Source organism: Petaurus breviceps, unplaced genomic scaffold (genome assembly GCF_028583685.1).
Source record: "Petaurus breviceps papuanus isolate PSGF00001 unplaced genomic scaffold, PetGlider_PUasm1.0 186, whole genome shotgun sequence".
Classification (NCBI taxonomy): Eukaryota; Metazoa; Chordata; class Mammalia; order Diprotodontia; family Petauridae; genus Petaurus; species Petaurus breviceps.
In genome coordinates this window covers 53,870,760-53,883,079 of record NW_027185798.1, presented here as the reverse complement: position 1 = coordinate 53,883,079, position 12,320 = coordinate 53,870,760, and the positions used below count along the sequence as shown (strand labels likewise).

At 36.0% G+C, this 12,320-nt stretch overlaps 1 pseudogene; it reads left to right on the top strand.

Moving 5' to 3' along the window:
* Positions 1-4,581, top strand: part of LOC138162265 (ER membrane protein complex subunit 3 pseudogene) — a 10,558-nt pseudogene extending 5,977 nt beyond the window's left edge.
* The last annotated feature ends 7,739 nt before the right edge of the window (positions 4,582-12,320 follow it).

Genomic DNA, 12,320 nt, shown 5'->3' with positions numbered 1-12,320 from the left:
TCACATCAACAAGCCCATCCCACAGGTGGGATTAACAAACTCTGGGTTTTAACACAATCAATTTGAAAACCAAGCCAATACAGGGGAATCTTTAATTGCCATTACTATCACAGCATCAGACACACATACATATATACATATATTTGTTTTTATCTGTCATTTATGTAATTTACAGTTATCCTTCCAAATTGTGGGGGTTGAGGTCACGACAAAGTCAGGATCTGGAATATCAGTGTAAAATATTTTGGCACACCCTTTGTACTAGAGAAGATGTTTGAATTATTATGGTATAAAAAAGATAAAATATGTTGATATTGTACAATACTACACATATATTTTATGCATTTCTGAGTTTTAATTTTTTTTTCTGTCATTTGCACCTTCTGCAAAACTCCCCCAACATTCCCATTTAATTTCTCTTTCAGACTGGAGATATATATAATCAAAACTGTGATGGGGAAAGTCATGATGGGAAAAGGATAACTGTATATCCGTTTATATGTCATTATGTCTGTATATGTGTGCATATGCATATGAGCTCCATGCACAAACACAACAATAAGCATATACACATATTCAAAATAGCTACAAAATAGTTATAATTTCATTTGTGGGAGAAGATACTAGCGAGGGGGAGAAAAGTTAGAGATCAGTAAAGGCTTTGTAAAGAAAGTGTCACTTGAGATAAACCTTAAAGGGAATTAGGGGTTCTTAGAGCTGTTTATGAGAAGGGTGTGTATTCCAGGTGTGAGAGTGAAGTGATTGATTTTGCTCAATTCCATCCCACTTAAATATGTGACAAGATACCCAATCAGTCAATCTCACTCATAGTCCTTCAACTTAGTGTGAAAAGTCTTTGAAAGCCATTTGATAAAGTGAAATGATGCCAAACAGGAAGTCTGTTCCAGCTGACTCAGAGATTTCATGAGTCTTGTATAAAAACACTGACATAGATGGAATCAGGAAGTCTACAGTGGCAAGAGGAGAGAGGTTTACAATACACTCTGATAAGCAGAAAGTTGATATAACTGGTTCTTTGGGAGAGGGAGAGGTCTGGATATTGGGGGATAATTTAATGATGTAAAAGAAACAAAATATATCCATAAAATGTGTGTGAACAAACAAAAATGAAACAAAAAAAAACCATTCATAGTATGGTCTTGATCAATCTTTTCAGACTTATCACATTTTACCAAATGTGACTTATATTGGCTATATCAAGATACATGACATGGATATCAAGATACATACAGGAGGCATATGGAGAGAAAGATGGAGACAGAATTGACCTTCCCTTTGGGACTTCTTTTAAACCCTGACTTCTGCTCAGAACTGGGAAAAGGTTTTGACTATAGGGATCTGAAAGTGCAAGTCTGGGGTCAGGGGAAGACCACTAAATTTATATAACTCAGTTTCTTTAGCCAATCCCCAACCGGTGAGTATCTACTTTATTTCCAATTGTTTGCTATCCAAAAAGTGCTGCTATAAATAATTTAGGTATATGTAGGGATTTTTTTAATCACTAGCCTCTGTGGGGCATTGATATAGTAGTGGAATCACTGGGCCCAAGGGTCTATGATCAACTTACATAATTTATTTATATAATCTCACATTTCTTTGCAAAATGTTTGTACTGATTTAAAGCTTTACCAAAAAATTCACTAGTTGGGGTGGCTAGGTGGCGCAGTGAATAGAGCACTGGCCCTAGAGTCAGGAGGACCTGAGTTCAAATTCAACCTCAGACACTTAACACATGCTAGCTGTGTGACCTTGGGCAAGTCACTTAACACCAATTCCCCAGCCTTTCCCCCTGCAAAAAGCATAAAATAAATAAATCAATAAAAATTAAAATAAAATCACTAGTGTGCTTATCTTCCTGTAACCTTGATTTTTCCCATATTTTGTCTTCTTTACCAGATATGAGGTGAAACCTATGAACAACTTTAAATAGGAGTTTATACTTAATTCAATTAATATGCATGTATTGGTAGTAAGTGTTTTTTAAATAAATATATGTATATTGGGAGTATGTTATTTAGCAGCTAGGTGACACAGTGAATAAAGTGATGGCCCTTGAATCAGGAAGACCTGAGTTCAAATCCCCTCCTTGTAATGTGACCACCCAGCAATCAACCATTGTCAGTCTGTTTCTAGTATAATCTACTTGTGACCTGAAGAAGTTAGCCTGTTTTAATTTTGGCCCCTACCTACTGTCAAGTTGTGCAGGTCTGGCATGGAGGTTGAATTGGCAATAAGTGATAAGTGAATGAATTTGTGAAATGGGTGGTCAAGGAAAAGAAATTATAAAGAAAACCTTTCTTGCCAGGAATCCTAGAAACCTGGAAACCTCAATTTGACCATTAAGGTATGAAAGGTCAGCTGGAAATAAAATTGCATAGGACATCTTCATAAAGGAAGTCCCCTGTTTCTTCTCTAGCTATGTTCTTGTCCAGGAGGTGCCAGACCGACCATCAAGAAATAGAAGGAAAAAAGAGGTGGGGACTGATGTAGGTACATTTCATCCTATCAGTACATCCCAATATATCTGGAAATTTTCACATCTGTCCTTTGTATTGGTGAAGCCCATGATGAAAATATAGATTCTGTTCCGTCATCAAACCTTACATTTAAACTACAGACCCGTCATTCCTAGCTTCCTCAGTTCCAGATTTAAAATGACTTCTCTGAGTTCCTCAGTCTCATGCCACCACTTTGCCTGCCCTCCTACCTCCATTACCCCACTACCAGATCCCCAAGACCTGGCTTATTCATCTTCTAACCCATTTCATTGTGCTCTTTGGGACCCCTGCTCTATATGTAAGGAACTCCCTTGTGGCCTCAAATTTGGCATACAGTTGTTTTTCTACCTCCTTTTGATGAGAAGGCATAAAGAAGGCAAACTTGCTTCATATTTTTCCCCTAAGACAAGTCCTATAAGAAAGCACTGACTACCTCAAATAAATTGAATGTTTTTTGTTTAGTTTTGTTCAACAAAAATCACTTTATGGTTTCTTTTCTCTCCAATCCTATAGGTTATAAGAGATATGCATGCATCAAATAATCAGAAAATGCAATTGACTAATTGAAAGGGACTGAAATGGTGACCAGATTTAAGATTTCATTATTATAGGGAACTCCCAGAGGAGGAAACTCCCTCTCTGAGAGGTCAGCACATGCTCTATAAATTTACAATTTTAGACAGTTGCCTAGAGAACTGAAAAAGTTAGTGACTTGCACAAGCAGTTGGTATTAGAGTCAAGAGTTTAATCCAGGCCTTGTTGGGTCTGAGACTAGTTTTCTATTTACTACAACATGTTGCTTGACTACAAGTAATTTTATGTTCTCAAATTTAATTTTTATGACATTCAGATGAGGACAACCATGGGGTGGGGGCAGAGGAAGAAGAGAATTGTTAGTAAAACGTTCTCTTTAAGAGTGGACATGGTGCTGGTGTACTATTTTAAATGTCTTGCTAAGTAAGTGCAAAGTTAATTGTATTTTCTTGTTGGAATACAAGTACTGTTAGTGTCTTCTAAATTTAATTATTCTCATTACAAAGGCCCTATTTTCCCACTGTAGTTACGTTCTTACTTTGACATCCAAAACCTTATCTGAAATATCAGGCTGGACGTGGGCCCGCAGACTGTGAGGGGAGGACGGTGGCGGAGGGAGCCCGTGGTGGTGGGTGGGGTAACCGCCCAGACCCAGCTGCTGTCCCTCAGGGCCCTTGCAGAGGAGACTCAGAAGTCTCAGAAGTAGCCACGGGCATCCCTCCTGGTCCACAAGAGCAGAGCCCAAGCTGCCGCTGGCCTCCAGCGTCCACCTCTGCTTGGTCCTGCCCATGGACTTCATCGCCTTCTTCATGGGTGTGATCCACCACTACGTGTCCATCCTGCTGAGAGCGATAAGCAGCTCACCCAGGAGCAGGTCTACGCCCTTCATGTCTTATTTCGAAGTAGAATCCTCAGGGAAGATGCATTTCCAAAGCCTTTCGTGCCATAAAAGGATTGTTTCAGCAGCTCTGGGAATAGATTTTTCACAAAAAAAGAGGAAGTGTGTCTCCATCTTCTTTGAAGGCTCCTTCCATGCTCACAGACACGACCAAAGGAAATGTAAAACGTTACCAAGTGTCCTATGAGTCTTATTGGTGGATGGATCAACATGACTTTCCCAGATTTGTTACAACCAAGTTCTCATTTTCTCTGACCCTCCAATTTAAATCTATGCCACAACAAGGAAGTGAATTGCTCACTTTAGATGCATCGTGGGTGAATTCTGCTACATGGCTCTTTCTCGATGAGTTTGAACTTGTCAAGAATTTATTCCGGGTCTCTGGGCCAAGACAATGCTGTAGACCTGTCTCAAGTGATACAGGAGCAGATGACCTGAGCAGCAGCAGTCATGCCTGTAGAAACGAACAAAGCTGATCATCAGTGAGGACTAGATGATATTGGAGAAGAGCTCATTGCCTAGGATCTCCACTTTGAAGTCATGTTCAAAAAATACTTATAGACATCCTTTTCCGAAGGCTTCCAATACTGGCATCTCCAGCACACTGTTGGGGGCTCAAAGAAGTCATAAGATTTTTTTGTTTGTGCTTGTAAAGTTCAGAATAAAGAGGAGCATGGACTGGACACCTAACTAGGGCCTGTTCTTATCTGAACTTGCCTTCTTTTTTTATGTTTGAAGACACAGGAAGTAAAGCCTTTCACATGACTTGGAGAGCTATTTTTAAAAAATAATGATTTACTACCTTATGCCTCAGGTAATAGCAGTCAATAAGAGGAGAAAGCCAGATAACAAATAGCAAGTTCAGTAAATAATATTAGGTCCAGCCACAACTGGAGACCAGGTCTACTGATTTCCACCCCCATCATTCCAATCAGCAGCTTACTGGAAGTCACAGATTCTGGATTGTATCATGGAGTCAATCCCATCTTCTACATCTACAATGAAAATTGGTATCCATGCTAATGAGAGCCAGCAAGCTCTGAGTGCCTTCTGAATCAACAAAGGCAGGTTCAGTGATGGTCAGTCTTCTCCTAATTTTGAGTGGATTTTATTGCAATCTAACTTTTTGGAAATTTGTATTCTGTGCCCTTTCTATTGTGATTCCTATTCAAACCACTCCATTCCCTGAAGATTATTGTAAATATAGAAATTTATGGCTTGATATAGTCCTGATTTAATTTTATCCAGATACATTATGGGTTGAGCAGTGGTCATTTGACTTGGTTAAATGTAATAGAGGAAGCAGTTTGTGTTGTTTTTACATTGTGATGAACCTATTCATGTGATGAGAGCTGTGAACTAGTAAAAATCTAACCATCTCTACAAATTAAACAAACTGAACTCCAAAAAAATCAGCTCTGATATTTTATGTGCTTGGTTTTGGCCAAGTTATTGAAAATCCCAGGACCTCAGATTCCTTTTCTGTGGAATGACAGTTTTAGACTAGAAAATCTCCTCTCTTTCAGCTCTAAACATTAAATTGCCAACATTTATGGCTCACTCATTCATTTCTCCCCTCTATTTTGGTGCTGCTTATAATTAGATTGGGTGGATTTAATTCTTTGATTGTTGGATTATCTGTGATCACAAAGGAAATGAAGCAATAAGAACTCCTCCTACCCTTTCTCACATCTATTTCTATTTAGCATGTTATTAGAGGTGTATTTGCTCTCACTGAATATGCAGGAAGGAAGAATTTTGCTCTTGCAAACAGGAAGCAAGAAGTTAAAATTACTTTTATAGACATTCCCCTTCAACCTCCTCCCCCACTGTCAGAGAGACGACACCAATAATTTAATAGGTTTTTTTTTTTTTCTGGCTCTAAAATCCAATGATAGCATGAAGGCTAGAAAAATTGTGTTTAAAAAATCTATTTACATAGCATATGCTAATCATATATTTTGAGCGCTCTGAATTGTACTATATTAGAGTCCCTACTTTTGGAATTCTTATTAGTCTATCAGAGTATTCAGTTCCTTCTGTCTACCTCACTAACTGATGAGACTCATAAATACTGAGCCCACATGAATTGTGCTGATTATAGTAACTGTGCTCAGAATTCTTACCGTTAATTAAGCAATGAGACTTGTAAATTCCAGGCCATGAATGTCCTGAGTCTCAGCTTAGAATTCTTATAAGCCAATCAGGTCACTTGATTTCCTCTTTTCACTCTAAAATGATTCATAAAATAAAATACTATTATAATCTACTTTTAAATCAAAGAGACATAAAATATTAGTATGCTCTCCATTTTTTGGTTATCACTGATACATTAATATGTTGCAAAATTACTAGTTCTTGTTGATTTATTTGACTTGATTATTTTTAATCTTGGGATACTTTGGGAAATGTATTAGGCAAGGAAGCTTTGGATTGCTCCTGATTTGCTATTCTGATCCAAGAAAAGAAATCTTTTTGGATTAAAAAATATTGTCTGATGCCTATAATAACCGAACAATCTCAGGAGGAAAACTAATTATTGATTAACCTTAGGGCCTTAAAGAGCAACTATGCCTCTGTATGCTTAATTGTGCCCCTGCAGTCCTACATCACTTTTTTTTTTTTTGCAGGGTTTAGCTCAATTTATTTAGTGAAAGTATTACATTGTAAGATTTGTAGATAGGTCTATTAGACATTCATTAATTGGGTGACCATTGAAAATGTGGACTTGCCCAGTTGGGAAATGGTAAATTATAATGACTAATGTTTATGAATGCTAACATTAATGACAACTCAGCATTCTCCCATTCATCTAAAGGAAAACAAATCAAAAAACCATTTAAGAAAAAAAATAGATTCAGCTGAACTTGGAGTTTTGGTAGCACAAAGATAAAGTTTGCCTATTTCAGAGGGCTGAAATATAAATTAATGCATCATGGGCTCTCATTAAAATACACAATATTTTGCTGGAGAAAAAAATATTTCATGGCAGGACTATAATGACTTTCTGAAGTTCAGCGTATTATAGCTTTCTATAATCCTGAGATGTTTGTGATTTTGTTGGAGAAAAGTGCATATAATATTTTACACGTATATGCATTCTACATGTATATATCATATTGTTCTAATACAAGATTCTGAGTCTTTTATATTTAAAGGCAAGTTGTTAGAATGGAATAAATGAGTGTTTATAGAAATACATACAGAATATATACAATAGCATGATATACACATATATTATAGATGGCATATAAATGTTATACATTTATGGTATACATGTGCTATATGTCTATACATATATACAAAATATAAATATATACGTATATATGTGTGTGTTTTCATCTTGACCACTTGATTTTAATATCTCAAAAGTTTAGAATTATGCCATCCCATCAATTTTAGGACAATAAGATGAAAGTATATTATCTAGTTTCACGCTGGCTCCACAAAAACAATTTCTTAGGGTTAACTACAAAACTACATAGTTTATCACAAGTTTTTTTGTTTCTTTACTAAACCTGTACTCATTTGAGTATTAGAAGGAGACACTGTTTCCTTTCCTGAACAATTTCTCCAACTTTTATCTACTTTTAAGCTTAATGTTACCTCCATGAAATCTGAAGTATTCTGAAAGTAATAAAATCTAACTTTAAAAAATATGTATTTGCAGATATGATTTTAATACTCCAAACCATCATGAAAATGATAATGTATTCCCAAATAGGAGGTTTATGAAAATGTGAGTGAACCTACATGGAGAGCATTGAGCTAAGTGCTTTGTGAAAAGCAAAAGGAACAAAAGACATGGTTTCTGAAGCAGTAACCTAATTGATGATAATGAAACACACACAGACTTAGGAATAACTTACACAGCAACATATTGTTTAGAAAAGATTAATATGTAAACTCAAGAAATATTTTTTCTTCAATAAGATTATCTTGCTTAGATCTTGAAGCATTCTTTTTGGGCCCATTTGACAAAGCCTGACCCAATGCCAAGTGATGAGATCACTAAGGTTGTTAAGAGTGTTCTTCTTCGAGTAAGAGCACCGGCCCCAGTGTCGGGATGACCTGGGGATCAAATCCGGGCTCAGACACTTAGCACCCACCCAGAAACACCTGGCCATGTAACCTTAAGCAAGTTATTTAACCCCAATTGCTTAAAAAAAGTGTTCTTCTTGTGTATAGACAGATTAACCTGTCCCCCCTTGTGTCTTCTCTTTTTGACATCTTGTCATTTGGGTACTATAGTCCCCATTCTGTATTAGTCTAGACCTCATATCATACCTCCTTCTTGTCTCATGGCCTATCCAGTGCCTCTTTATGCAAGAAGCTGCTTTCAACTCATCTATGATCTATGATATTCTATGGAGGTCTGAATTTTTAAATTTAATTTAGTTCAACAAACATAGAAAAAATATATATATGATGTGTTAAATAACATGAAAAAGAAATATGATAATGTAGAAAGAGTCTATATATTGTTCTTTTTGTGGGAAGGGGCATCATTTGATGTGTAGACCCCTATAGGACACATTGTGGAGAAGAATATTTTTTTCCCAATCTTCATGGACACCTCATCAATTGTCAGCATTTTATGGATATATATTAAACTAATCCTCACAACAATGTGAGGTTTGTTTGTTTGTTTAATCAGTTTTCCATCCATTCAAGCTCCAACCCTTTAAAGTTCATGGGTAAAATAAGTATATCCTAATACTTCCTCTGTTTTGAATTGATCTGCATAAGTTGTAATCTTTGGGAAGTATTCATTGCTCCTGCACTCTGTTTTTATTGAGGTTAGAGTGTAATTTGGTTAATTTTGATACACTGGGCAATTTCTATGTCATCATTTTGAGATCTAGGATTTTATTTTCCAAGAAAATGTCAATTAATCAGCCACAAAAGTCTAATGTACAAAATTTTTTCCCCCATTTACCTTAATTCTTTTACATTCATGGCATTTGGAGAATATACCAGGAATAACTGTGTATAATTTTATGGTAGATAGTATTTCCTTGTAGACATTAAAAATCTCAGACTGGGAAATGACTTGCAAAGATATTTATTCCAATCTGTGCCTGAAAAAAAAGTGTCTTCTGTCCAAAATACCTCACACATGACCATTTTGTCTTTGAAGACCTATAGGACAGGAGAACCTGCTACTCAAATGCTCGCAAATAACTCTGAGCATAATGAAATTATTCCTTAGATCAGATTCCCCAAATTACTCTGAAATTTTTACCTATTATTTTCCCATTTGTGCTGCCTGGTACCAAGTAGAACAACCATAATCCCTCTTCTACTTGATAACCTTTCTGATGCTTAAAAATAACTCTTTTTTAAAGCTTTATATATAGCCTAGGAAGTTCATAATTCTTAGTTTCTTCATCTACTTCCTATCGCATATGCTTATGAGAGCCTTCCACCTCCTAATTCTCCATGATTTGGGTGCTTTCTAGTTCATCAGTGTCTTGGAACTCAATACAGTATTCCAAAGATACACGGAGAAGTTGGTGTACAGAGCTATTACCCTCTCCTGTTGTGTATACTTTTCTTCATTTATTTGTCAAAAAAAATATATGAATAATGTACTCTGTGTTTTAGACAATAAAGGGGTATTTATTATGTCATATATGTCAAATAGATCTTTATTGATTTAACATTTTTCTAAATCTAAGCATTTCCAGCTAAGAGAGAGAAATGTGCACAGTGACATAGTCCCCAAGTGCCTTTGGACATCTTTCTTATCGAGGACATTTTGATGTTTCATTTATAGGAAACTTGAAAATGGAAAAGGTTACAATATGCTAAAATACAGACTGGAGTTAAAATTCTACTCCATCCAATAGTCATTTTTCTTCTAAAACTACTCAATTTCTTCTTTGATTACTCCTGTTAATGATTCATGGGGACCACTCTCCTATGATCAATATCCTAATCTCTTCAGAATTAGGAAAGATGTTACTGCCTTTAGGCAGGCTGTAATTCTCATCCATTCAAGGAATCAGAAGGCCTAATATCTTAAATAAACCCGAGGTACTTTTTTTTGTGCCAAGTTTGGTTATCACCCTTAATCTCTTTCCCTGAGACCTTGTCTTTTGTTCTTGACCTTTATACAGCTTATTAATTGGAAAAGTCTGGGAGAGAGTTTAGGCTAGGAAAAAATATTTATTTCTTAATAGTTCCAATTTTGAATTAAGTTTTTAATATGTTTCAAAATAATGCAGCCTAGATTGCATTACTTATTTTTGGCATATCATTGAATTATATTGAAAAATAAATGGTCCACTATAACTCCCAGATTTTTTCATCCCTACTCTACTCCTTATGCTAGAGTAGTTCTTTAGATTTTTATATAGGAATATGTCCTATGTAAGCTCTTGAGAATTTTATCCTAATTCCCACTCTCAAAGGCAAGTCTCAGATTTAGAACAAAACTACATTTTACTTCAGAGGTTCTGGGGGAGGGGGAGGCAGGGCAAACCCCTGAGAAATAAGAGGTGATTCTCTAATCTATTGGTTTAAGCTTCTACCATTGTGCTTTACCCTCATGATTATCTGTTGACAGTCATTTTGGCCAGTGTTAACTAGATTTTAGAAAAGAATGTTTAATAAAATGTTAAAGTATGAATATCTGGAACAATGTAATCCCCCCACGTTTCCTCCCTCATCAGTATAGAATCCAAGGAAAGTGTGTTCAAGCTTGAGCAACCGGGTTGCTCAAGAATTTACCCTTAGCCATGTATACTTTCTTGCTAAACCCCTTATAGAGCCATGAATCTATATCTTATCTGTCCTTGCCACCTCACTGCTATCAGTTTATATGGGGACACTGCTGAGAAATTAAAAATCTTCCATACCTTTTGAATCTGGCAAGGTTCTCCTCTGAACAAAATGGGACAGAGGGGATGTGGCCCAGTGTCAAAGTGAAGGACTGCCTTCCTCTTCATGTTCCTTTTCATGTTGTGTAGCTAGAATGGCAGATTCTTATATGCCGTGCAACTTCACTTCAGAGAATTTCAGTACTTAAGCCAAAGTTCACTGACATTGATTGATTGAAATCACTTCAAGTGATTACTTGATTAAGTAAAAATCAACCACACTACTCTTATAAATATGACTTACATAGGGGTATAGATGAGTTGTAGTATTTTTGATTTAGAGCTGAAGGTGACCTTGCAAGTAATCAAATCTACCTCTCTCATTTTACAGATAAGGAAATCAAGGAAACCAGAGGGGTTAAGTGGCTTGCTCAGTGTCATATAACTACTAATTATGTGTGGTAAGATTCCATCCCATGTCTTCCTGACATCAAGTTCAACACTTTTATATCTTGGTATAGATTCTACTCCCTGACAGAACACTTATCAAATGTTGAAGTGACACAAACTCACTAGTGATAATTAATACACTAGATAAAAGAATCAGGATACTCAATGATACTGCCCAATTACAGTATTTATAAAATTTATAAAATTGATTTTCATAAAATAAATTTATACTTTGGTTCACACATTAAACTTCAAAAGTACAAGATTGGAGAGTCATGGCTAGATAGCAATTTGTATGACACAGTGAGATGGCAAAATGGATAGAGAGTTTTGCCTGTTTTCAGGAAGATATGAACACAGATATGGCCTCGTATTTACTAGCTGTGATCCTGGCCAAGTCACTTAATACCCATCTACCTCAGTTTCCTCAGCTGTAAAATGGAAATTATAACAGAATCTAACTCCCAGGATTGTTGTAAGGGTAAAATCAGGTCAGACCACAGCTGGAGTATTGTATTCATATATGTGTATTATGTATACACACATATTGACTACTGAGTTCAAAACATGACTCATTCCTATGAGAATAGTGCAAAGAAAATTAAATCTTAGGAAGAACAGAAATTGACAATGGATGTTAAGGGCAACTAAAATACTTCCCTGCTTTTTAGCTAAAATATTCCAAATAACGTAAAGAATAAAATTGTGGTGGTAGTGGTTGAGATAGAGTGATTATAATGGATAGTGGAGGAAATGATCAAGAACCCAACAAACATTTATTTAACCCATACTATTTGCCAGACAACTGAGCTAAGTGTTTGTAATATAAAGTAAAAGTAAAAACAAAAGGTAAAAATACTTAACTTTTTTGGGGTATTAAGTTGTTTTAGTCTGAAATGAGCATAATAAATAGACACTTGAAACCCACAATAAGAATGAAAATAATATTGTCTGTTTCTTCAGTGTTTAGCACAGTGCTTCACACATAATGGGCTTCTTTCTTCCTTCTTTTCTTCTCTTCTGACTCTGTTTCTCCTTCCTTCCTTCTTTCCTTCCTTCCTTCCTTCCTTCCTTCCTTCCTTCCTTCCTTCCTTC